Genomic DNA, 27,854 nt, shown 5'->3' on the forward strand with positions numbered 1-27,854 from the left:
ACCACTCATCTCCACAGCGTTTCTCTTGACAAGGCTTTTTTTCTTTTCTTTTTTTAAAAGATTTATTTATTTACTTTAAAGTGTTATATACACACACACACACACACACAGAAAGAGAGAGAGAGAGAGAGAGAGAGAGAGAGGGAGGTCTTCCATCTGCTGGTTCACTCCCCAGTTGGCCACAATGACAGGAGCTGCGCCAATCCGAAGCCAGGAACTTCTTCCAGGTCTTCCACATGGGTGCAGGGGCCCAAGGACTTGGGCCATCTTCTACTGCTTTCCCAGACCATGGCAGAGAGCTGGATTGGGAGAGGAGCATCTGGGACTAGAACTGGCACCCATATGGGATGCCAGCTCTGCAGACAGAGGATTAATCTACTGAGCCACAGCGCTGTCCCCATCATGGAAACTTTTAACTCACACCTTTGCTAACTCTAGTCCTGACTAAATATTTTTGTTCTCTAGGGGCTTCCTAGGTTGAGTTCTGTTTGGAATATTCATGGTATTGATACCATTTTATTTTATCTTGTATCCCATCTTTGACACATTTTTTCCTTTAAAAATTAATCCTATATTCAATTAATTTTATGCCTCAAAATTTTATATACAAGTTGTATATCTTGCATTTGAAGTGTTTGGGACCAGAAGAGTTTAGGATTTCCAATATTTTATTTTTTTACACTTCGGAGTATTTTACATATACTTCGATATCTTGGGTCCGAGGCCTGAGTCATAAAGAATGAAATTCATTTATGTTTCACCAATACTATATATTCTGCAGGTAAATCTGTACAATATTTTTAGTGCATATACGTTTTCTCTTGTGCCCTGTCACATGCGGTCAAGTGTGGACTTTTCAACTTGTGGTATCCTATCACTGCCCATAATGTTTGCATTTTGGAGCATTTAGGATTTCAAATTTTTGTATCAGAAATGCTTAACTTGTATAGGTGCTTTTTAAAAATTATTCACCTTTGTCACTTTTCCTTGGGTATTCAAAATTAGTTACTTCATTGTTTTAAACTTTAAACTTTTAATTTAGCTTTCCAATGCAGATTTTTTTAAAATGTATTTTCCTGTGCTTTCTGAATGTTTATTATTTGTATGTTAGGCCCCTTCCCATACATTTTAGGACTCTGATTGCATTTGCAAATAAAGTGTACAGAAATGTGTTTGGGCATAATTTTAATACTTTCTCCTCTTATGTTATCTCCCCGACTGCTGCTGTGAGGATATTTTGCGATCTGAGCGAGGCGTTTTGACTGAATTCTTTCTCCAGACTTGTATGCAGGCCAAAGCAAACAGAGTGATTTCAGTTAGTCTGCTTGGGTAGTTGAAACATCAGCAAAGGTTCTGAGATGTCAGAAAGGAAACAAAGGGGGAATTCATCTGGGTGAGTCACGCTTGTGTGAAGTGCTCAGCTCGAGTGTGGTCAGGAGCACCCCTGGAGCTCTGCAGGGCTTTGCCCTCGGGAAGGTACTTGGCATCACTGTCAGACAAGCACCCACAAGGAGAAAAAGCTGGAGTTAACAGAGTGGCATCTGCAGAACTGTGTTGCTGGAAGCTGCCATCAGCCATGCTTTCAGCTTCCTGACCAAACAGATTAGTCAGTGTGATTTTACTACAGTTTTGCAGCCCAGGGTGGTGCTGTGGGCACACGTGGCAGTAACTTTGCTACTGCTGGGCCAAAAGGGATACAAATGATCTCATCAGCTGCCCACAAGCACAAGGAACAAAACATTGGACTCTTGTTTCAGCATCTGTTTTCTTGATGTCAAATGTTCAGTGAATTAGACATATTAAAAATAAATCACCACAGAATAATTTTAGTAAGGATTTTTTAATGCCTCCTAGAGGCAGTGGGAAGTAGAATTCTCAGTGCTCATCACAAATTCTTTTCTGAAATTGTCACGTGTGATGTGATTCCACATCAGAGTCAGAAGCAGTTCCTTAAGGGTCACCTCTTCCGAGATTCTCAGACCAGATGAGAACGTTGAAGCGCAAGCTGATTAACCTGCCCACAGTTCGCATTAACTCACATTTTGATTTTAATGACATTAAAGGGTTCACACTTAAGAACTGGTATTCTGGCAAACGGTATGGTTTATCAGGCTTATGGTAATTTTGAAGTGTCCTAAAAGACTTAGCGTATTAATTAATGGTAAGTGTTAACCGGAGAATAAAATACACTGGTGAATCTCATGCCCTATGTTTCCCATTGCTTTCTTCTCCACATTGGAATTGAAAGCTTGGTGATAATGCATGATCCCTAACCTTTGAAAAATACTGGTCATCTTGGGAGCTTTTGGAGAAATACTAATGTCTGAGCTATACCCTGACCTACTGAGAAAGGAAACTTGCTTCATCTTTATAAAGCTCATTCTATGGTATCTAGCCACTATTTTATATGCCCTTGAACGTCCTGTCTTGGTGGTCTGTGCTGTCTGTTGAGCTGGCATACAGGTGCATGTGCAAGTCCAAGATTCCTTTCCAGACTAAGCTTGCTCACCAGTCCTCCCATGAAGTCGCGCGCTGCGTCTGTCCCTCGGCGACTGGTTCACCTTCACCGACTCTGGCCCCTTCATCTGAATCTGTTTCTGAGAGCTGTTTACTGTTGCATACTTATCTGTAGGCTCCTCTTGTTGTAGGCATGGGTTCTTAGTCAATGTTTATAGAAGTCCTACTCTGTACAAAACATTGTGTTGGTTGTTAAACCAAGAGGAGGGGGGCCAGCACTGTGGCACGGTGGGTTAAAGCCCCAGCCAGCAGTGCCAGCATCCCATGTGGGTGCCAGTTCGAGACCTGGCTGCTCCACTTCCAACCCAGCTCTCTGCTGTGGCCTGGGAAAGTAGTAGAAGATGGCTCATATCCTTGGGCCCCTGCACCCACATGGGAGACCTGGAAGAAGCACCTGGTTTCAGCTCTGGCTGTTGAAGTCATTGGAGAGTGAACCAGAGGATGGAAGACCTCTCTCTCTCTCCTCTCCTCTCTCTCTCTCTCTCTCTCTCTCTCTCTCTCTACCTCTCTACCTCTCTGACTCTTAAATAAATAAAATAAATCTTTAAAAAAAAGAAACTAAAAAAAATCAAGAGGAGGATGATCAACATGGTTCCTGCTTGTCTGTCCTTGAGCAAACCATGTGTTGCTATCCTCAGTGCTCAGCAAATTAATGGACAAATGGAAGCTGTTCAAGGGGGCTTATTGACTCTCATTGCATATGGAAGTCAGATAATCGCCTGGATAAAACTGGAAGTGAAGCAAAGTGCTGAGTGCACACAGCTGATGGCACTAGTGGAAACTTTGGGCTTAGGAAAAACAAGTCTCATCATAGTAGAATTGTTTATATTTCCTGTGAATTATTTTTAAACAGATTCGAAATTTTTTCAAAAAAAATTTTTATTTATTTGAGAGGTAGAGTTACAAAGAGAGGGAGAGACAGAACTGTCTTCCATCCGCTGGTTCACTTCCCAGATGGCCACAATGATGGGAGCTGAGCCAAACTGGAGCCAGGAGCCGGGATCATCTTCTGGGTCTCCCACTCAGGTGCAGGGACCCAAGCACTTGGCCATCTTCCACTGCTTTCCCAAGCCGTAGCAGAGAGCTGGATCGGAAGAGAAGCGAATGGGAATTGAACCGGTGCCCATTTTGGATGCCATTGCCACAGTCGGAGGCTAAGCCCACCATGCCACAGCGCCGGCCCCAATTTCCTGTGAGTTCTTTTCTCCCCTACCCCTTGCATTTTTTAAAAAGTTAACTTGTTACTGAAGTTGATAAACAACATAAAGTATAGTAATCTTAAGTGTACAACTTGATATATAAGAAACAACATTGCGAGCACCCCACAATACCTCCCTAGCACCTCGATTCCTAGTCCATTTCCCAAAATAATCACTTCTTTGACTTCTAACACCATGGATTAGTTTGCCTACTTTTCGTATTGTACATAAATGGCTTAATTCAGCACTGTACTTCTGTTTGTGTCATTTATCCATGTGTGTGTAGCAATAGCAGTGTTTCATTCTCATTGCTGAGTGTGGTATGCTATATAATGAACACACCACATTTCATTTGCCCATTCTACCATGGATGGACTGTTTCCAGGTTTTTGCTAATATAAGTATGTGAGTACTTTATGTGTTATATGTGGACATACATATAACTTGGATGTGAATTTCCAGATTGTAGGATGTGTGCAAATTCAGGTTTAGTTCCCATAATTTTTTTTAAAAAAAGTGATTGAGGGGCAAACGCTTGACTCAGTGGTTAAGATGCCACATGGGCATATTCCTGGTCGGGTGCCCTGTTTGAGACCCCGCTCTACTTCGTGTGGCTTCCTGCTAACGTACATCCTGGGAGGCAGCAGGTGACAGCTCAACTGCTTGGGTTCTTGCCACCCCTCTGGGAGACCTGGCTGGAATTCCTGCCTCCTGGGTGCCGCATAGTCAAGCCCCATCTGTTTTGGGCATATGGGGAAGGAATCAAGGGATAGGAGATTTCTATCTCTCTGCCTTTCAATGTAAAGTGAAAATAGATAAATAAAATTTTTAAAGTGGTTGAATTGACTTACACTTTTCTTTCTTTACTGGCCAATCTGTTCTACAGCGAGTAAGTCAGCTTTGCTCTGGTGGAGTTCTTCCAAGTAACTGCAAACAGGAAACTGTGAGAACCTCTTCAGTTAAAACAGGGTGATCGTGGGAATCCAGAGAACCGTGTAACTGAAGTACAGGGAAGAGCTGTTTATGCATTAACAGTAGTGATATCAGACGATTTGTAATCACTTCCTGTTTGTATCATTTGCCTTGGATCATTGTTTATGGTGTGTCTTTAATTATAGGGAGGTTTCAACTCTTTGTTTAAGATTTATTTTTATTTATTTGAAAGAGTTACACAGAGAGAGAGAAAGAGAGAGAAGTCTTCCATCCACTGGTTCACTTCGCAAATGGCTGCCACGGCTGGAGCTGAGCTGATTGGAAGCCGGGGCCAGGAACTTCCTCTGGGTCTACCATGTGGGTACAGAGGCCCAATGACTTGGCCCATCTACCGCTGCTTTCCCAGGCACACTAGCAGGGACTCCAGCCGGTGCCTACATGGGGTGGCAGCGCTGAAGGCTGGAGCTTTTACGTGCTGCTCCATGGCGGGGGCACCAAGTTTCTACTCTTTATGTATTAGACTCTGTTGATCCTTGTCCTTTACGGTTTCTGGCTTCTGAATCATGGTTTCAAGAGTTTCTCGGCATTCCCCACCCCCCATAGTGAAACAGTGGTTATATTTAATTTCATTGATGTGGAAATTCTCATCGTCTTGTCGGGTGACACAATGTGTTATGTTACTCCATGTATATAGAACACACGGGAGTATGTACTTATAGTGAGGACATTCACTGAAGCGTTAGCACTGCTGCTGTCAAATGAGTACATGTTACCTTTACAGTTATTTCTTGTTTTCATTTAGGGTAAGAATAGGTAGAAATACACCAGGGTTGAGATTATGTGAAAATAATGGGATTAACTAATTTTATCCATCACATTCCTACCTTTAAGTACTGCATGTAACTTTTTAAATGATAGTGTAATTTTCAAGTTAATGAAAATGAAATGATAATAAGTAGTGAATTATTTCCTTCTATCAGCATGAGAGGGGGATTTAAAATATTTGTGAAAAAATGGAAATAAAAGATAACGCATATTTTCCATGAACTAGTTAAAGCCTTCTCTGTAAGTATATTCGTAGTTAGACTGGAAATTGAAAATTAGCCTATTGGAGAAACATTGATTTAATTCTGGTTAGGATAGGAGCATTGCCATTGTGGTTAGTGTCATTCTGATTGCCATTCAAGTACAGGGTTTTTTTTATATAAAAAGGTTACAATAAGGAACAATTCCACTTACCCACTTAGCTTGTTCTTGCTGTTATTGTGAATTATTTTCTAGCTTTTGTAGTTCTAAGCAAATTTTTGTGTGCGTTTGTAAATGTTATGTAAAGGGATACATCAAAAAGTTCATGGAAAAATAGAATTTAAAGATGCTTATTTCAGTACCTAAAACCACATATAGTTTTTTCAAAATACACATTTTCATGAACTTTTAAAGATCTCTTATATGAGTCTTATACTTAATGTGACTCAAGTGAAGAAAAATGAAATAGAACTTTAAATTTTTTATTTATGTAAGGTGAGCAAATGTCATGTATTTCATATATTCAGATTTACGAGCACAGTGATTTCCCGCTCCACCCTCCCTCCCTCCTGTGCTCCCACTCTTGCTCCTCCTCCTTTATTTTTTCCCCAATTTTTACAGTGACATACTTTCAGTTTATTTTATAATCGTAAGCTAAACCCTCCACTAAATATTACATTTTTAAATGAGTTGGCATAAATCAGGGAAAACATATGATATTTGTCTTTCTGGGAGTGGCTTATTTCACTCAATGCAGTGGTTTCCAGTTGCACCCATTTTGCAAAAGATGGGATTTCATTTTTTTTTTTAAAGGCCGAGCAGTATTCCATAGTGTATATATACCACATTTCCTTTATCCAGTCATCAGTTGAGGGACATCTGGGTTGACTCCATTTCTTAGCTATTGGAGTTGAGCTGCTGTAAACATGTTACCGGTAACTCTTTCATAAGCTGATTTCATTTTGTTTGGGTAAATTCCCAGGAGTGGGATGGCTGGGTCATCTGGTAGCTCTGTTTTCAGGTTTCTGAGGAATCTCCATGCTGCCTTTCATAATGGTTATGCTAGTTTACATTCCCACCAACATTGTATTGGGATTGTCAGTTTTTTAAATGTTTTCTTCTTCTTTTTTTTTTTTTTTTGTCTGATTGAGATATTTCCAGATTTGTCTTCTAACTCAAATATTCTTTCTTTTGCCTTACCAACTCTGTAGTTAAGGCTTTCTATGTATTTTTTATTTGACATATTGAATTATTCATTTCTAATATTTCAGATTAATTTTCTCTTCAACATCTCTATCTCTTGGCAAAATTTTTCATCTATGTGTGGATTTAACTCCTGAATTTGCTTCTCACTGTTTTTGAGTAATCTTATGATCATTGTTTGAAATCCATTTTAGGCATTTCATCGCCTTCAGGTTCTAATATTGATGTAACGTTGTGTTCCTTTGGGGGAGTACTGTTGTCTTCCTTGTTCATGTTTCTCTTATTTCTATGTTTATTTCTAGGCATCTGTGGAGCTGCTTGTTGATTTTCTCCTCTGATCCTTTTCTCTTTGGAGTAGATCTCTGCTCCTTCCGTGGATATTCAGAGGTGTGTGCTGGGTGTGGGCAGGGAGCTCCAGCCAGTGTTTGGGAGTGGTGCAAGAGTCCAGAGTGACACCCAAGGAGGGCACGGTAGATCTCTGTTGCCAGGGGAAAAGGTAAGATCACATCAGCTGGTGTGATCTCTGCCTCACCTCTCTGCCAAGGTGATCAGTATCTGCGGTCAGCCCACCGTGGCTACACACCCCACCCATACAGGCACTTGAACTGCACAGATGATGTGAGCACAGAACCCTCTGCAGTGACCCCCCACCCCTACCCCCAAGCACTCAGGGAGCTCTGAGCCTCTGAAGCCAGGCGCAGTGATTGCCCAGAGACCCACCTGCACATCCTCCTTGCCATGCAGTCACGGAACTTCCAGTCTTAGCACACTGGCCCTCACTGTGCCGTGGTGCCAGTCTTATTAGCACACTGGGCCCCACTGCACCACGGTGCCAGTCTTATTAGCACACTGGACCCCACTGCACCACGGTGCCAGTCTTAGCACACTGGACCCCACTGCGCCGTGGTGCCAGTCTTATTAGCACTCTGGACCCCACTGCACCACAGTGCTAGCGCCTGCCTTACTGGATTGTGAGTTTCTGGAAACGGAATTTGCGGTAATTTTTTTCCTAGCAGCAATCCTTTGTTCTGTAGTAAATGTTTGGTACCTCTTGGGGTGGCTGGCTACAGATACAAGGGTAATGCAGTTGGTCACCAATTGGGAGAGAAATGCGTATCTGTGTCAAATAAGTGACATTATTTGGCGCTTCTCCAGGATAAGTCTTTTTATAATTTTGGCAATATTGATCAAATATAAGCTTACTAAAAGACTTTTTTAATGATGAGGAAGCCATTGTGTTTGAATTGTCAGATAACTTAACAGTAGAAATATCCTTGCATTTGCCTTTTTCTTCAGTTCTGTTTTAGGCATTCTGAATAATTAACTTAGAATATTTGTCATTGTAAAATGATATTGGGGCAGGCACTGTGGCATAGCACCGGCATCCCATATAGGCGCTGGTTTGAGTCCCTGCTGCTCCACTTCAGATCCAGCTCTCTGCTATGACCTGGGAAAGCAGTCTAGGATGGCTTGCACCTGTATGGGAGACCTGGCTTCTGGCTTCGTATCAATGTTGCTCCGGCCGTTGTGGTCAATTGAGGAGTGAACCAGCCGATAGAAGACCTCTCTCTCTGCCTCTGCCTCTCTGTAACTCTGCCTTCAAACAAATAAATCTTTTAAAAAATATAAAATAATATTATAAATATTATATATGACTTACATTTGAATTAAAGGTTTATTTATAAGTAGGTAAATTTAGAAATATTTCTTAGTGCACTTATGCTGCAGTGATAAAATATGACCGAGGAAGTTATAAACAGAAAGTTATTTCTCACAGTTCTGGAGGCTGGGAAGTCCAAGTTCAAACTGCTGGCAGATACAGTGTTTGCTGAGGACTGGTGCTCTCTGCTTCTAAGATGACGCCTTGAACACAGTGTCCTCAAAGAGCACGATGGACGAAAGGGCTGAAAGGGGACAAATGCTGTGTCCTCATGTGATATGAGAACAAAAGGGGCTTAAGCCATTCTGGAAGGCACTGATGGGTTCAGAGGATGGAGACCTCATGAATTACCCCGCCAAGGCCCCACTCAGCTGCACTGCAGTGGGGATTAAGTTTCAGCCTGTGGCGGGACTCGTTCAGAGGGTAAGCTGACTGAATTAAGTAAGGCCCATTCCAAGTCAGACCCTTGAAATAACTAATAAAATACAGGTTAGAATCTTTTTTCAATAGAGTAATGATAAAACTGGGATAATCATATAATATAAACTTATAAGTCTAATCACTAGCCTATCAAAATCGCATTAATTTGTTTCATGATCTAACAAATTGGCTGTAGAATGGCCATGAAGTGTAATGAATAGGGATCCACTCCTGAGTCCCTATTCCTCCTTGCTCTACAATAGTGGGTCTCTACTGGGCACAGTGTTGTAGTCTACTCCCATTCCTAACTTGCTGTGGAAGTCTCTGGGCTTTCCTATTACAGAGTTGCTGTGGGTAATTTGAGTCTTGCTGTCAAAAAGGAACTCATGGGAAGATTAATTTTGAGCTCACTGTAACAACCTTGAAATAAACTGTACTACCCACAAGAGAGAAGTTGTTCATGTCTAATTCATGACCCTGTGCAGCCATAAATTCACTGATGATCCTAAGACTGCCTTAAATTTTCCTTTGTGGGGGACTTGCGTGGCACCGCCTGTCAGCTTAAAGCTACCTAATGCTTCTGTGTAGTGAGAGAGCTCTAGCATGCTCCAGGTCTTGCAGAAGCAGCAGCAACAAAGGCTGAAGTTCCCAAGATGATGCTTTTTCTTTTGAGGTCTGATGGACATGGTCAGAGCTGATTTTTTTCCCCTTGTAGAAATATAAAGAAATTTGACAGCATCACAGTAACTGCATGTTTTGGATTATTTTCACTCAAGCACCCAGATTCAGTTCATCTTTGTCAGCACAAGGAGCACCCTGCCCGTGCGTATGTTTTAGGCAAGCAGGCTGTGCTCCGAGCTTCACATACTTGTGTGTCCCTGTCTGCTGTGGGCAGGTCTGTGCCGCTCTAGAGAAACACATGTGCATATGCGTTGTAGTTTGTTTTTCTGACCTTGTATTCTACTTTGCTGTTGGAATTAAACTGATTTCCCTAGCCTTCCCTGCCCTCTGCCCCATGATGCGCCATCAGCTTAGTTCTTTCCTCCTTTTTCTGTTTTGGCATCTTCATCTGTGCTCTGTAGAAATCAGCATTTGTCAGATCTTTTCAAGCTGAATACCTCCAAATGCCTCGTTTCCTGAGTTTGTGCTGTTAGCTGGTGGAAGCTGCTGGGAGCCTCCTAAGCCTGGCTGTACAGCAGCCACGTGGAAGCGGCAGTGCGGAGAGGCAGAGGCAGGCCAGCGTCCTCATCTCCCCTGTCATCCTGTGTCCAGCCTCTGTGCCGGGTCTGTTTCCACTGTGAGAGATGTTCTGTCCAGTCCAGGTGCCTTTGCTGCTCTTCGAGGTTTCTTGTTCCTTCCTGGTGCCTCGCTGCCATCTGCACCTCCTGTCATTCCAGTGGTTCATTCTCTTCTCCCCTTTAAGACCAAATGTAACACTGCAGTAGTCCATCCTGCTCCACTTTTGCAATTTTTTTTTTTTTTTGCATCCCTTCAGCCATTAGTTGTATGTGTGTTTATAACTTGGAATTAATCTGTGACCTGCATAGTGATTTACAGCAATCTTTCTATTTGTTTGTTATATTTGCCCACTTCAGGGAAGTCCTGTCTGCTATGCCCACACCCCTTTTCTGAGGGAAATCACTATTCCCAGGCTGTCTGCTGAAAATGTGTTTAGGTCGCCATGTTGTACCTTGTGTCCTTTTCATCTTAACCACTGTTGACTTGACCAGGGACCTGTGTCTGACCCAAAGAATAGCCCTCCTCGGTAGATCATATCATGCAGTGCTCACCAGTGCAGCTTGCCCAGTGAATCGGGGTGACCAAACCAACTCTACCGCCTCTTATTGGATTGAGACTGTAGGGAGAAGCAGTGCTTCTTGTTTTCACACAGAGAGCTGTCCCGAGGAGCAGTAAGAAAAGGCCCAGGCTTCATAGATGTGGATCCACCAAGTTTGAAATTGTGTGCATATTTTTGTGCACAAACAGATTTATCTTGGGGACAGAATCCACAAGTTTCTTTCATCTGGTTTTCAAAGGGCTCTGTGAATCCAAAGACAACAAGATGAGAGGGGAGTGAAATGGTCGGGGGAACCAAAGCAGAGCGAGTAGCAGATGAAAACAGAGTGGGGTCTCTTGCTGCTGAGGGACGCGGCCAGCTTCTGTTACGCCCGCTTGCCAGTTCTTAATCTTCCTGGAGAGTCCTGGGTTGTCTGGAGGTCTGAACCTTCCATGACTACTGTTTTCTTCCTTGTTTCCTTATGACCCTGTAGTGTCATCTTCTCTTCTGTTGGTGTGAGGGATCACCTGTGTAAATTTCTCCATTTCTTCAACTCAAAGAGCCACACTAACAGCCTCACCTATCAGCAGTTTTAGGTGATAAAGGGAGTAACAGTTGTGCCATCTTTCCTTCCCGCTCAGAGCTCCGTGCTGTGGTCAGTGCACACATGGAGAATGGCTGCTTACCCACAAATGGAGATGAAGGATGGTTGCATATTCTGTAGGAGCAGGAAATGCTAAGGTCCAACACCATGAATACTTTTTCATTTTTTCCTATACAGTAAAGCGTTTCTATTTTTACCATGTTGTCCTTAGGATTGTGTAGGACAAAGAGAGGTTAGTGGGCCATGTTTCTGTCTGTGCTTGATTTATATTTACTGAGATAAATGCTACATAAAAACAATGAAAAATTTATGTGAGTAGATGTTAGAGAATATTATAGTATCTGAACTTTTGAAATACTGAAAAAGATTATTCAGGTGGAGGATTATCTTCCCTGAGAATTTTGAAATCCAAAGTCATTGACAACAGAATGTTAGTTGTCGTGAAATAGGCTTGTGACCTTCATACCTTTGAGACTGAGAAAGGCCATCTGAACACTTTGGGGCTAAATCAGCGGAAACTGAGATCAAGGTGATACGAGTTTGTAGGGCTTTTTGTAGGATAGGTAGTAGTGACTTCTGTAGCTTGGAACTACTCAGGTTTTTTTTTAAGATTTATTTATTTGAAAGAGTTAAGAGTTAGAGGTCTTCCATCCACTGGTCCACTCCTCAGTGTGGCTGCCTTGGCCAGGTGGAACCTGACTGAAACCAGGAGCCAGGAGCTTCTTCTGGGTTTCCCATGTGGGTAGTGGGGACCCAAGCTCTTGGGCCATCTTCTGTTGCTTTTACCAGGCCATTAATAGTTTAACGTGACTTTAACAGCATTTCTTCTAAGGATATGCTGCTGTTTGCATTTTTGACTAGAACTGGGTCTCATTTGTGAGTTGCAGGGGCCCAAGTACTTGGGCGAATATCTCCAGCAGCTTCTCCCAGGTGTATTAGCAGGGAGACGGGTAGGAAGTAGAGCAACCAGGATTCAAGGTGGGGCTCTGAAACAGGATCCTTAACTTGCTGTACCACAATGCGGGCCCCTGAACTTTTTTTTTTTTTAAATTACAATGAGGGAGAAGAGAATGGAAACAGCCTTGTCCTAAAAAATGAAACTCCAGAAAATGTGTATTTTCTTTTTAACTAATCTAATAAATTTTTTATTGTTTTCATTACTATTTTTCTTGGGTGCTGAAGTATTAAGCTAGAACACGAATATCAGAAATGCGTATTTATGTCAGCTGGTTTACTTTATGTGATTACTGGGGGTCATCCTGATAGGCCAGGGGATGTCAGTGCTCAGAGAGGTCTTGGGAGAACAAGGACTCTTCCCTGCCCCACCCCTTTCCCTGTTTTTTTTTTTTTTTTATTATTGCCATTTATTGATTATCTTTGACTTTTTCCTTCTCAACTCTTTTGAGTAAACTGAGGAAAAATTACAAAAGAAACATTTGTGATGCATGTGCATCTACTGTTATCCTGGAGCCCAATACACTGTAGTCCCATTGTATTGTTAAGGATTGGGAGTACAAGTCGTGGAAAAGAAATTTCTGCTCTCGTATTCCTGGCCTCCTATTCCAGTACAGCTCTGCGTAGCTGAACTGCTCTTGTTTCACAAAGAAAACATCAGGAGAATGATAACGCTTTTTCATGTTTCCTTTGGACATAAAACCTTAGAAGAGTCTAGAGAGGTGGTATTTTTATTGCCTTAATTCAGGTTAATTATAACAAATTCGTTGCAGGAGCTTGGTTGAACTGTTTGTTGGGGCAGCTTTCTAAGATTGCTGAGCCTTGGGTGAGAGGCCTGATACGCAGTTGTACCTGTTTCTGAGTATAGGATTCCTGTTCTTGTTAATCCAGCTCTGCTTTGGAAACTTTGCTGTTCCCAGACATAGCCCAAGGCCCTCAACTAGTATTCCATTAATGGATACTCATACAGTAGCCTTTCTTTTTTATCTATTTGGAAGTACTTTCAAACTTTCGGAAAAGTTACAAGAATAAAAATGGTACAAAAAATGCCTGAGAGCTTTCAAGACGGTGGAGTAGAGAGGGAGCTTACTGCTCTAGTCTAGGAGATAGTTTAAAAGAAGTGGAAAGAGGCAGTCTAAGGGAAGAGTTAGGGAGGAAATGGCAGAGGAAACTCTACGCAAATTAGACGGACACATTGGACCTACGTGGAGGGCATGGATGCCCACAGCTCGGGCCTCCAGCACCTGAGGGCTTCCATACCAGTGCTGGTGAGTGAGGTGAGACAGACTGCAGCACCCCAAGCCATTGGTGATAAAGCTGCAGGAACAGCCTACGGGGAACCCAGCTTGGAAGCCCATGAGGAATAGTGTACCTGCCAAACTAGAAGAGAAACAAAAAGGAGGGACACGTTTCCCTCTCCCCAATCACCTTACAACCACGTACTGTAACGAGCCGATAGAGCAGGTGCCATTTTCTACATATGTAACAGCTGCACCAGCTCGTGTCTGCGCCGGCAACCAGCCAAGTAGAGACTCCTGACTCCGGTATGGAGAACTAATGGGGGGCTAGAACTTGAGAAAATTGGAGGCTGTGTTGGAGGGCTCAGGGTGTGGCTGGGACTTTGGGCAGTCACTGTGGGAGACTCCACATGCTCAAGGCATCCTGATTCTCGGTGAGGGACATTGCTGGGGAATCTCAGCTTACATTAAGGACTGCACAGATCTTTTGTGTGGTCCTTGGGCCAGAGTGTACGATTATATCCAGTGGGGCTAGTGCTCAGGCACTGGTCTCCATTGAGGAGAGGAGCTCAGCTGAGCAGAATAAACCTCCCTTCCGACCAAAAAAAAAAAAAAAAAAAAAAAAAAAATGCCATGCCAAACCTGTGTATGTCACTTTGTCACTTTAGATGCCCTTCACCCTGGATAACTGAATAGAGCTCCTTGGCCACACCCACCACATGCCTCTAGTTATTCACTGAAAGCAGACAGTCCACTTAGCTAAAGAGGAATAGTGCAAAGATAAAAGCCACCATAGGGAGAAAACAAAGAAGAAACCAATGAGTATTTCCACAAATGCCAAATAACAAACATGCCAATTCAAGAAACAAAAATAAGGAAGGCAACATGATGCTCTCAAAAGAGCACAACACTTCAATAGTAGATTGTGAAGATGATGAGATTGAAGAAATACCAGAAATAGAATTCAAAAACTTGCTCGTAAGATTATATAGAAGTAATCAGAAGCAAATGCACAAACTACTGAAATCCATACATGACATGAAAGAAAATTTCTCCCACAAAATTGAGATCTTAAAGAGAAATCAAAATGAAACTAATTCAATAGAACAAATAAAAAATGCAGTGGAAATCCGTAACAACAGAATTGGTGAAGTAGAAGAAAGAATGTCTAACTTAAATGACGAAGCACAGGGAATTATATAGTCAGACCAAACACAAGAAGAAATTAGAAAACTAAAGAACACTGTTGGGGATCTACAGGATACTATCGAACGACCCAACATTGGGTTCTAGGAGTTTCTGAAGGCATGGAAAGAGAAAGGGTTAGAAGGTTTCTTTAGTGAAATAATAACAGGAAACTTCCCTAATTTGGAGAAAGAAAGGCATATTCAAGTACTGGAAGCACATAAAACTCCTAATAGACATCACCAGAAAAGATCTTCGCCATGACACATGGTAATCAAGCTGTCCACAGTAAAACATAAAGAAAAGATCCTAAAATGTGCATGAGAGAAATGCCAGATTACTTTCAGAGGATCTCCAATTAGACTCAGAGCCGACTGCTCATCAGAAACCCTACAGGCTAGGAGAGAGTGGCAAGATATATTCCAAATCTTAAGAGAAAAAGTCCAGAACACTATACCCTGCAAAGCTCTCATTTATGAATGAAGTTGAAATAAAGACCTTCCATGATAAGTAGAAATTGAAAGAATTTGTCACTACCTGTCCAGCCCTACAAAAGATGCTTAAGGACATGCTGCACACAGAAACACAGAAACACGGTCATCACTATGAAAGAAGGTAAAGGAAGAAAATCTCGCAGTAAAAGTTCTAAGGAAATTCAAAGTAAAAAATAGGAATATTTTTGGAAAAATGGAGGGGCCAATTCGTTACTTATCAGTAGTCACCTTGAAAGTAAATGGCTTCAGCTCTCCAGTTAAAAGGCACAGACTGGGTGAATGGATTAAAAACAAGACCCATCTATTTGCTGCCTTCAAGAAACACATCTCACCAACCAAGATGCACACAGAACGAAAGTGAAAAGATGAAAAAAGATACTTCATGCCAACAGAAACCAAAAAAGAGCTGGTGTAGCCATCCTCATATCAGACAAAATAGACTAACACAAAAACTGTTAAAAGAGACAAAGAAGGGCACTATGTAATGATTAAGGGATCAATTCAACAGGAAGATGTAACTGTTATAAACGTATATGCACCTAACAGGGCACCTGGCTATTTAAAAGAAATGTTAAGGGATCTAAAGAGAGACATAAACTCCAATACTATACTAATGGGGGACTTCAGTACCCCACTTTCAGCAATGGACAGATGAACCAGACAGAAAATCAAGGAAACTGTTAATCAACAGTATAGACCAAATGGAACAAACATATCTACAGAACTTTATATCCTACAGAAGCAGAATACACATTCTTAGCAGTGCACGGAATTCTCTAGGATTAACCACACGCTAGGAAATAAAGCAAATCTCAACAAATTAAAAAATCAAAATTGTACGATGCATCTTCTCAGATCACAATGGAAAGGAACTGGAAATAGCAACTCAGGAATCTCTGGAACATATGCAAACATATGGAGACTGAAAAACATGCTCCTGAATGAAATAAAAAAAACTTCTGGAAACAAATGAAGGTGACAGTACAACATAAAAAACTTATGGGATACATCAAAAGCAGTGTTAAGAGGAAAGTTTATAGCAATTGGTGCCTACATCAAGAAATTGGAAAGCCACCAAATAAATCTCAAGGATCAAATAATCTCAAGGATCTAGAAAAACAACAGGAAACCAAAACCAGTAGGAGAAAAGAAGTAATCAAAATTAGAAATCAACAAAATTGAAACCAAAAAAGCAATACAAAAGATCAGCAAAAAGAAGAGCTCATTTTTTTGAAAATATAAAAAAAAAAATTGACACACTATTGGCTCAACTAACCAACAAAAAGAGAGAGAAGACCCAAATTAATAAAATTAGAAATGAAAAAGAGGGGCCGGTGCCATGGCTCACTTGGTTAATCCTCTGCCTGCGGTGCTGGCCTCCCATATGGGTTCTGGGTTCTAGTCTCGGTTGCTCCTCTTCCAGTCCAACTCACTGCTGTGGCCCGGGAAGGCCGTGGATGATGGCCCAGGTGCTTGGGCCCCTGCACCTGCGTGGGAGACCAGGAGGAAGCACCTGGCTTCTGGCTTTGGATCAGTGAGGTGCACTGGCCGTGGCGGCCATTTGGGGGATGAACCAATGGAAGGAAGACCTTTCTGTCTCTCTCTCTGTCTCTCTCTCTCTCTCTCTCACTAACTCTGCCTATCAAATAAAAAAGAAATGAAAAGGAAAATGGAACAACAGACACCACAGAAATAAAAAAATCATCAGAAATTACTACAAAGAGCTATATGCCAACAAACTGGGAAACCTAGAAGAAATGGGTAGATTCTTTGACACACACAACCTACCTAAATTGAGCCATGAAGACATAGAAACCTAAACAGACCCATAACGAAGACAGAAATTGAATCAGTGATAAAGACCCTCCCAATAATGAAAAGCCCAGGACTGGATGGCTTCACTGCTGAATTCTACCAGACATTTAAAGAACTAACTCAAATTCTCCAGTTATTCAAAGAGAAGGAATCCTCCCAAATTCTTTCTATGAAGCCAGCATCACCTCAATTCCTAAATCTGAAAAAGATGCAGCAGAGAAATAGAATGACAGGCCAATTTCCCTGATGAATGTAGATGCTAAAATCCTCAACAAAATTCTAGCCATTTGAATCCAACAACACTTCAGAAAAGTAATCCACCCAGACCAAGTGTGATTTATCCCTGATATGCAAATCAGTCATTGAGATACAGCATATTAACAAATTGAAGAACAAAAACCATATGACTATCTCATTGGATGTAGAGAAAGCATTTGATAAAATACAACATCTTTTCATGATGAAAACTTTAAGTGAATTGGGTATAGAAGGAACATTCCTCAACACGTTCAAAGATATTCTTCTCAGATCTAAAAAGATACTGAAATTGATATGGAAACACAGGTGACCTCGAATAGCTAAAGCAATCTTATACAACAGAAATGAAGCTGGAGGCATCACAATACCAGATTTCAAGACATACAATAAGACAGTTATAATCAAAACAGCCTGGTACTGGTACAGTAGCAGATGGATAGACCAGTGGAACAGAATAGAAATGCCAGAAATCAATCCAAGCATTTGCAGCCAACTTACATTGACCAAGGAGCTAAAAGCAATCCCTAAAGCAAGGACGGTCTCTCCAACAAATGTAGCTGGGAAAACTGGATCTCCACATGCAGAAGCAAGACCCCTACCTTACATCTTACACAAAAATCCACTCAAAATGATTTAAAGATCTAAATTCTGACCCAACACCATCAAATTATTAGAGAATATTGAGGAAACCCTGTGAGACATTGGCACAGGCCCCTGAATATTGACAGTTATATATGAAAGGCTATTAAATCCTCCTTTTTCCAACCATCTGTATGACAGCATAATTTTTCCTGTACTTTAGCTGAAACCATGCATTGTAACACATTACACACAGAAACAAATGGAAGAGTCCATCCATCTTCTACTAGACCAAGTGTTAAACTATAAAATTTCTTAACTCATTGATATAGAAGTTGTTTTAATTTGATAGTGAGTTTGAATTTGCTAAGCAACTATTATTTGTTATAATTTTGGATTTACAGAAAAGTTCAAAGATACTGCCAAGTTCCTGTGATACCCACACCCTAACTTCAGATGCCCCCCGTGTTATCTTATCCTGCACTGGCATGTTCGTCAAAAATCTCAGAAATCAGCATCAGTACATGACTGCTTACTACATGCCTGACTTCATTCAGATCCACAGGCTTCTCCATTAATGTCCCCTCTCTGTTCCAGGGCCCAGTCCAGGGCACTTCATTCTGTTCAGTTGTCATGTCTCCCTTGTCTCTGACAGCTTCTCAGGCTTTCTTTGTTCTGTGGTTTTGGGCATTGACTGTCTTGAGTAGAGACATGAGTAGAGAATGTCCCCCAGTCTGGGCTTTTCTGATGTTTTTCTCATGGTTAAACTGGCTTAGGAGTTTTTGAAATAAACCTGTAGATGTGAAATGCCCCTCTACGGCATCATTATCTGGACCTACATGATAGCCACATGACATTGTTTGTTGGTGGTACTAGGCTGATTACGGTTTTACAAGTTTCCTCCACTGTATAGTCACTGTTTGCCCCTTTTCATACTGTATTCTTTCAAAGCAAGTCACTTATTCCTTAAGGTGGGGGGGGGGGGAGACGGAGCTCTACCCCCAGGAGGGGAGTATCTACAGTATTAAATAGTTTTTTTATGTAAGATATGCCCCTTCTCTACTTAATCGGTCACTTGTTTTATGTTACTATGCTTCATTGATGTTTATCTTACACTTTGGGTGATATTCCAATGCTGTGTGATTTCCTTTGTTATTTACCTATTATATCCATGTGTGCAAACATGGCTGTTTCTGGGGATGCACTTGGACAACAGAAACAACTCGGCACCATTGGTGGTAGCCACTGGTGTGTGTAGGCATCTGCACTTTGCATTTCCCTCTTGAAAGTGAAGATGAAATCCTGGATTACCTGCTCCAAGGCCCGTGTGGAGGGGCTGTTGGGTTTTATTTAATGTTGTATACTTGCTTAAGGACTAGACAGTGCTGTGTTTTCCTAAGAACAATATGTCAGTGTTTCTGAAAAGACATCTAAAAATCCTGCTGTTTGAAATTGTGGTATTTCTCAGGATTATTAAAGTTCACTGAGAGAAGTTAACTTGTCAGAGTGGAGAGTTATCTTTGAAATGATTTCCTTCTCCTGTTTGCCCTTTTTAAAAAATTTGAGTAATTCCTCTTTAAAATTGGTAATAAATTAAGAGAGTATTAAGAATTAAAAACTGCTTACAATGCTGTTAGCCAGGGCTAATCCCTGTTAACATTTTTGTTGTAATTCCTTGGGCTTTGACAGCGTGCCTACCCTAATTTTCCCTGGTATTTACAATGTTCTTTTCTACCTTTCCTCCTGTGTCATGAGTATTTTCCGTAAATCCATTATATACATGTGATTTTAAATCACTGCAAATATTCTAATATTATAAGGTGTCACAGTCAAGTTCTTCTCACTATTTTATTGTAAATAGTGTGACAAACAACTTTTTGTGTATTTCTTTTTGAGACAGTATCACATAATTAGTTCTTTTGTAATTTATACATTCACACGAAATGTAAGGAATTTTTTCTTACCTGGGAAATTTTCCTTGCAGGAGAGAAGAGGGAAATTCCACTCTAGAGCAACATAAAGTTACACTGGTGAAATACACAGGGTAGAACAAGGGTACTTCCTGTTTTGGAAAAGATAAGCCAGTTAATTTTCAGTTTTCATTTTAATGTTTCTCTTAAACTTTTTATGGGGAAAATTCACTTACCTTGATTGCCTTCAGTTCTTTTTATATCCTGATAAAATGTAAGTGTATCTTTCTGTTCCTATAAATGTTTGTACTTGTTAAGGTTCTGGTAAGCCTTGTTTCTGAGCACCGGTGGTGCTGATTGCGAGTGGCTACTTTAATTTCAGTTGAGAGCTAAAAGGTCACTTTTGTTCTCTCAGTATTTCCCAAGCTTAGTTGGCACGTTCTCAAGAGGATTGTAAGGAAAGATGAAAACCTCAGCCCCTCTGTAAGAAGGGGAATGAGTGTGGAATAAAAGATCTCTTCTTCTGAAGTTTATTTCTGTTGAGACAGTTTGGCAAGAACGATGAGAAATACCTGAAACAGTATGACCATAGACAATGTCCTTTGCCGTTCTTGTTGTGTTCCTTCCTCGGCTTTCTTTCTCCTAGGTGTCTACACTGAGGTCTATGGCTCTGCCCTGATTCCATTGCATTTTTTTTGAACTCCTGGTCAGGTCTCCTAATGCCCCTTCAAATGAGCCTTTTCTGCTGTGGCCCTCCTGGTCTGAAACAGGAGGACTGTCAGGCAGGGTGTGGTCGGTGAGCTTCATGTCCTTGTGCATTGGTGGGCCCTGCTGCAGGACACACATCTGTGTCTGAGCCTTCAGGTTCGTCTGTCAGCATCCCATTCTGTGAACCCCCCCGGTGACGCCCATGGCCGACTGAACCGAACTCTGCTGGGGGACTCCACTTCATACGTCTGTATGTCTGTTTTCTTCAGATTTTTTAATGCCAATTTTGCATTTTTGTAATGATAATATTTAGTTAAATATTAATTAAACTGATACAGGTTGTTTTTTAAAATATTGTTTACATTAAAATGTATTTGAATGTGGGGGCCGGCACTGTGGTACAGCGGGTTAACGCCCTGCCCTGAAGCGCCAGCATCCCATATGGGTGCCGGTTTGAGACCTGGCTGCTCCACTTCCTATCCAGCTCTCTGCTATGGCCTGGAAAAGCAGTGGAAGATGGCCCAAGTCCTTGGGCCCCTACACCCATGTGAGAGACCCAGAAGAAGCTCTTGGCTCCTGGCTTCAGATCGGCGCAGCTCCAGCTGTTATAGACAACTGGAGAGTGAACCATTGGATGGAAGACCTCTCTCTCTCTGCCTCTCTCTGCCTCTCCTGCCTTGATCTCTGCCTCTCTTCTCTCTGTGTAACTCTGACTTTCGAATAAATAAATAAATCTTTAAAAAGAATGAATTTGAATGCTTTGGGAAGACTCAAAAGTTGAGTTATAAAATAGTTATTGCTGAATTAATTGTAGATGAGATAACTAAAAGAGTTTTGGATAAAAAAAAACCCATAAAAATCTGAAGAGATTTTGTACTTTCCTAAGTAAGTTCTCAGTGCACTTAAGTGAAAAGTCCGTGATGCAGTCTTCAGAGAAACAGGATTGGTGTGAGAGCAGAGATCAACCAGTAAAGGCATGGTTGGCTGTCACTGGAAGTGTGCAGGGTAACTGCTTCCCGTGCGCGTCCTGGAGTGGACACTTCATTAACAGAACTGCCGGTCTGTGTGCTTCAGGGAAGACGGCTGTTGCTGACAGTTCTTCGGCAGCGTTTGGTTAAGATGCTCAAGGCACTGTGGTTAAATAGGTCTAGCAAGAACAGACTGCCAAAGAGCTGCAATCCTTGTCCATCTCTGCGTGTTGGTGGGATCTAAAAGTTACTCGAAAATGGCTTTGTGCTTGGGCACTTTCTCGGTTCCCACTTCCAGTTAAATCACAAGCCATGTTAATCTGTTTCATTCTTCCAGCACTCCTAGATCTTGCGTTCTTGCCGTCATGCCGGATTCTATGCTGTGTTCCTATAGGCGAATTGTAACCTGCTTTTACTGTCTGCCTACCCGGATTGCATTTACGCTCCTCTAAATGACTTACCTGGGTTGATATGTGTGGATATGTAGTTTCTTTTTTTTTTTTTTTTCCTTTGACAGGCAGAGTGGACAGTGAGAGAGAGAGAGAGAGAAAGGTCTTCCTTTTTGCCGTTGGTTCACCCTCCAATGGCCGCTGCGGCCGGCGCATCACACTGATCCGAAGCCAGGAGCCAGGTGCTTCTCCTGATCTCCCCTGTGGGTGCAGGGCCCAAGCACCTGGGCCATCCTCCACTGCCTTCCCGGGCCATAGCAGAGAGCTGGCCTGGAAGAGGGGCAACCGGGATAGAATCCGGCACCCCAACTGGGACTAGAACCCGGTGTGCCGGTGCCGCAAGGCGGAGGATTAGCTTGTTAAGCCACGGCGCCAGCCGATACGTAGTTTCATACCTGGCAACAGCTTTTAAAAAACACTATTTTACATATTTAATTTGGTAAACATTTTGGGAAATATATAGATATCTTTAAATTAGCAATAATAGGAGGGGTTTTTAAAAGCCCACCCCCATTTTTTTTGGTGTTACTAGTTATTTAATGAGCTCCTCCTCTGAAATCAGAATACCAGTTTATGAGGGTAAATTCCATTCATTAGAGCAAAAACAGATCACAGGTAGCCCTGGAGCTGAGGCACAGCCTTGATTTTTCAGTAATATTTGCGAATCCACAGCTTTCTGATCAACCTTGAACTGCTCTGTTATCTCATATTTCTCCTTCTCCATCTCTGTCGATTTATTTATTAATTTGAAAGGCAGAGTCACAGAGAGAGAGAGAGAGAGAAGTCTTCCATCTGCTGACTCCCCGCCAGATGGCTGCAATGGCGGGAGCTTCCTCTGGTCTCCCACCAAATGCCTTTTTCTTGAGGCATGCTGTAGAAGTGTGGAACCCATAAATACCACAAGATAAACAGACCATGGCTCCCACTGTCTTCTGAACATGGCAGGGTCTCTGTCTGGCAGTCATACTCCTTTATGGCACACTGTCTCTGAAAAGGGCCAGGTAGTGAACACTTCAGACTCTGCGGCCTGGTGGTTTGCCATTGGAGCAAAGCTGCCAGGGACAGTGTGGACACCAGTGGGCACAGCTGGGACTTCAGGGACACTTAGTTTACGAGGAATTTTAATGTTTTATAATTTTCATGTCAAAATATTATTCTTTTGTTTCCCACCATTAAAAAAAACCGTAAAAGCTATTAGGTTTTGGACCATAAGGAAGCAGCAAATAAACTTGTCCCAAGGGCTGTGGTTAGTCAGTATCGGGATTCCAGGGGCTCTTGCTGCCATTTTGTCCCAGTATTGGTGATGTTGAGGTTGCCCGTTTGGTAAAGTGGCATCTTCCAGATTCTCCCCTGGAGAGCTGCCTTTGCCATTTGTGAAAGTAAGTCATCGGGGGTTATATTTTAAGACCGGATATCTTGTTCCCCACAACCCAGTGGTAGACTCTTTTATAGTTTCTTCTGAATACATATTTTCTTTTTTTTTTTTTTTGAAAGAGACAGAGATCTCTCCCATCTGCTGGTTCTCTCCCCAAATTCCTGTAGTAGCTAGGGCTGGGCCAGACTGAAGCCAGGAGCCATGAACTCACTCCCAGTCTCTTGAGTGGCAGGGATGCACCACTTAACCCCTCAGCTACTGCCTCGCAGGGTGCACATTGACAGTAAGCTGGAACTGGAAGTCCAGTGTGGGGTGCAGGTGTCCCGGGCAGTGTCTCACCGACTGCACCAAATGTCTGCCCTGTACCTTAGAATGTCTAAAACATACTCTGCAATTCCAGTTGTTTTTGAATGACCAAAATGTAAAGATTTATGCATTCTCCTAATGAAAGCTGTTGAAAGCTGAACTTTCCATGTAAATTTACATTTTAAGCTGCCGTTTACCAGAAGAATGCCCTGGTTCCCAGAGGTGGAAGAACAGAATTCACATTTTGATTTCAGGCCTTATTGTATGTGCAGCCTTTGTATGCTTCAAGGTCTTTATATATAAAATGGGGTGAAACTCCCCACTGCTTTATCATTGTGGAGGTCAGTGAGGTAACACATGTAGGGCAGTTAGTGTGGGACGTGGCTCATAGCCACCACTCAAATCTAAACTAAAAATTAGTTCAAGTAACAGAAAAAACATTTGTTTTTATTCATATTTAATGCTCTCAATATATTTAATTCACTTCAGTTTTATAGGCCTTCAGTTAAGGGTAGATATTTCGCTAAGTGCTTTGGAAAGTGCCTGTGGAATTCTGTCCTGGTGCGAGTACTTCATGCTGTTAACACGGAAAGAAGGCATTCAGGCGCACACAGATCACACTGCTTGCTCCCCACGACCCAACGCCGTAGTGTAAACTTGGTTTGTTTAGTAATTTTCAACTTCATTGCTCACAAGCGCACAGCAAAGTCTGAGGATAGTTGAAATTCCTCTAATAAATGGTCTCTGTGAAGATAAAAAGACACAGCAAGCGTGGAGCTATCATTACACTACCTGGGTTGTGTTAGAAGCACTCAGGAGACAACTTAAATTGACTCCCACTGGCCAAACTGTGGACGGTTGGAGCATCAGGATTTCTGCAGCACGAACACATTAAATATCTTCAGGCCTATGAGCTCATACCGATGCACAGCAAGTGTTGCTAGGATGTGAGCTGTATCCCACATTGTACTCCTTAGATGCCGCCTTCTAAACACGCTCGGCACCCAGACCTCTGTGCCAAAACCATAAGCATCTCGCTGACTAATACCATGATTTCAGACTCTTATCATAGTAACTTGTCAAAATTTTACTTTCCCACATCTGGAAGTTGTAGATTTCAGCTTCAATTTTATTTATACTATTTCCAAAAAATCTGATGTGATAAACTGATAATTTTGCTCTTTTGATTTTTCCAAACTGTTGTTAGATGGAGAGGTGGTGATTGGCTTCTTAAAATTTTAGGAAAATGCATTTTTTTCAGTGTAAAGTCCAAGATTTGTACTGTTCTGGAAGAATGTTATTTTAGTTATGTAGCCACTGGATATACTCTTCATATACATGTTTTAGAGTTCTTTTTTATTTATGTAAATGGAGAAAGTTTAATATATTTCTTTTTTTTAAATTTGACAGAATTATAGACAGTGAGAGAGAGACAGAGAAAAAAGTCTTCCTTTTTAAGAAATCTTCAAAAATAAACAAGGTAACTAAAAAAGGTCAATATAAGCTGCTCATGTGGCAAAATTCTATAGACCGAAAACAAGTAGAAACATGGTAGATTTGTAAAAAAAAAAATAGCTATCTAGATCCTTGTCCTGAATTTGATATTGTACAGCTATTTTTTTTTTTTTTTTGACAGACAGAGTTAGACAGAGAGAGAGAGAGAGAGAGAAAGGTCTTCCTTCCGTTGGTTCACCCCCCCAAATGGCCGCTACAGCCGGCGCTGCACCGATCCGAAGCCAGGAGCCAGGTGCTTCTTCCTGGTCTCCCACATGGGTGCAGAGACCCAAGCACTTGGGCCATCCTCCACTGCCCTCCCGGGCCACAGCACAGAGCTGGACTGGAAGAGGAGCAACCGGGACAGAATCCGGTGACCGTATCGGATGCCAGTGCCACAGGCAGAGGATTAACCTAGTGAGCCACGGCACCGGCCCCAATCTATTTCATATATACAATTTTAAGAGCATGACACTGCCTACCTTACACTCCCACACTGTCTCATCCTTCTTTTTGTTTTTTCTTCTAATTTTTGCAATGACATGCTTCAGTGTTCTTTATAATCACAAGCTTAACCCTACATTAAGTACAGAATTCAACAAGTAGTAAGTAGAAAAACCACTGTTGCTCCAGAGTATAGACAGTGCTGTAAATAATAGTCAAATTTCAAAATGTCAGGTTCATTCATATGCATTACGTTTTTTGTACTCTGTATATTAGTTACCATACATCAGGGAAAACATGTTGTCATTTTGAGACTGGCTTATTTCGCCAAGCATAATGTCCTCTAGTCGCATTCTTTTTTTTTTTTTTTTTTAGCAAGACAGGATTTTGTTCTTTTTTATGCCTGAGTAGTAGTCCATAGGTGTATATGCCACATTTTTTTTTTTAATCCTGTCATCAGTTGATGGACATCTGGCTTGATTCCATATCTTGGCTCTTATGAGTTAAGGTGCTGTAAACATGAGGGTACAGAGAACTGTTTCATATACTGATTTCATTTCCTTTGGGTAAATTCCCAAAAGTGGACTGGCTGGGTCATGCAGTAGATCTGTTTTCAGATTTCTGAGAAATCTCCATACTGTCTTCTGTAATGATTGTACTAGTTTATATTCCTACCAGCAGTGTGTTAGTACACCTTTTTCCCCCATATCCTCACCAGCATTTGTTATTCTTTGATTTTTGAGTAGTAGCCATTTTAACTGGGGTGTGATGAAACCTCATTGTGGGTTTTTTTTAAGATGCATTTATTTATTTGAAAGGCAGAGTTACAGAGGTCTTCCATCTGCTGGTTCTCTCCCCAAGTGCCAGCAATGGCCGGAGCTGTGCCGAACCAAAGCCAGGAGTCAGGAGCTTCCTCTGGGTCTCCCACGCAGGTGCAGGGACCCAAGGACTTGGGCCATCTTCCACTGCTTTCCCAGGCCATAGCAGAGAGCTGGATCAGAAGAGGAGCAGCTGGGACTCAAACTGGTGCCGATATGGAATGCCGACACCGCAGGTGGCGGCTTTACCTGCTGTGCCACAGCGCTGGCCCCCTTAATGTGGTTTTTTTCATTTCCCTAATGGCTAGTGATCCTGAGCAACTTTCCTTGTATCTGTTGGCCATTTTTATTTTATCCTTTGAAAGATGCCTGTCCATTTCATTAGCCCATTTCATGACTGGATTGCATGTTCTGTTGAGTTTCTTGAGCTCCTTATTATATCCTGGATATTAATCCTTTAACATACATAATTTGCAAATATTTTCCCCCATTCTGTTGGTTGCCTCTTTGCTTTATTGAGTGTTTTCTTTGTTGAATGGACAGTTTTTAACTTGATGTAATCCCATTTGTCTGTTTTTGCCTTTATTGCCTGGGTTTCTGGAGTGAACTTTCAAAATGTATGTCAAGGGACCGCGGCTGTGGCAAAGTGGGTTAATCCCATATGGGCACCAACTTGAGTTCTGGCTGCTCCGCTTCCTATCCAACTCCCTGGTAATGGGCCACCTTTATCTTTTATCTCTTATTAAAGAATTTAAAAAAATATATTTATTTATTTACTTGAGAGAACCGGCGCCGTGGCTCAACAGGCCTTGCAGTGACGGCACACCGGGTTCTAGTCCCGGTTGGGGCGTCGGATTCTATCCCGGTTGCCCCTCTTCCAGGCCAGCTCTCTGCTATGGCCCGGGAGTGCAGTGGAGGATGGCCCAAGTTCTTGAGCCCTTCGCCCGCATGGGAAACCAGGAGAAGCATCTGGCTCCTAGCTTCAGATCAGTGCGATGCGCCGGCCACAGTGGCCATTGGAGGGTGAACCAACGGCAAAAGGAAGACCTTTCTGTCTCTCTCTCTCTCTCTCTCTATCCACTCTGCCTGTCAATAAAAAAAAAAAAAAAAGATTAAAAAAATATTTATTTATTTACTTGAGAGAGAGAGAGATCTTCCATCTGTTGGTTCAGTCCCCAGATGGCTAAAACAGCCAGGGCTGGGCCAGACCACGGCCTGGAACATGGAACTCCATCCTGTTATCCTACATGGGTGGCATAGGCCCAAGGACTTCGGCTGTCAGCTGCTGCCCTCTCAGGTACATTAACTGGAAGTGGATTTAAGAGCAGCAGGGACCAGAAACAGTGCTCCAGTATGGGATGCTGACATCATAAGCAACAGCTTAACCCATAGGTAGTTTTGTAGTGAGCTAGTCAGTGGACAGAATTATGTCGTTTACCGAGACATTGATGACTACTGTGATCTTGAGGATGCTGTAACTACATTTTGTTTATGCTAATGATGTGATTGAGTTTGGGTGA

The 27,854-nt window shown here is 42.0% G+C and overlaps 1 protein-coding gene and 1 long non-coding RNA gene across 8 annotated transcripts in view; one reads left to right on the plus strand and one right to left on the minus strand.

Moving 5' to 3' along the window:
• ATE1 (arginyltransferase 1) overlaps window positions 1-27,854 on the plus strand; it is a 239,049-nt gene that overhangs the window by 87,413 nt on the left and 123,782 nt on the right. The gene's annotated exons all lie outside the window — the stretch shown is intronic.
• LOC133776231 (uncharacterized) lies at window positions 7,069-20,124 on the minus strand. The gene is made up of 3 exons (XR_009868364.1): window positions 20,009-20,124; window positions 19,827-19,924; window positions 7,069-7,356 (listed from the first exon to the last, which is right to left on the minus strand). It is a non-coding gene; the product is annotated as an uncharacterized LOC133776231 (long non-coding RNA).

The sequence above is a fragment of the Lepus europaeus genome, chromosome 17 (assembly GCF_033115175.1).
Source record: "Lepus europaeus isolate LE1 chromosome 17, mLepTim1.pri, whole genome shotgun sequence".
Taxonomy (NCBI): domain Eukaryota; kingdom Metazoa; phylum Chordata; class Mammalia; order Lagomorpha; family Leporidae; genus Lepus; species Lepus europaeus.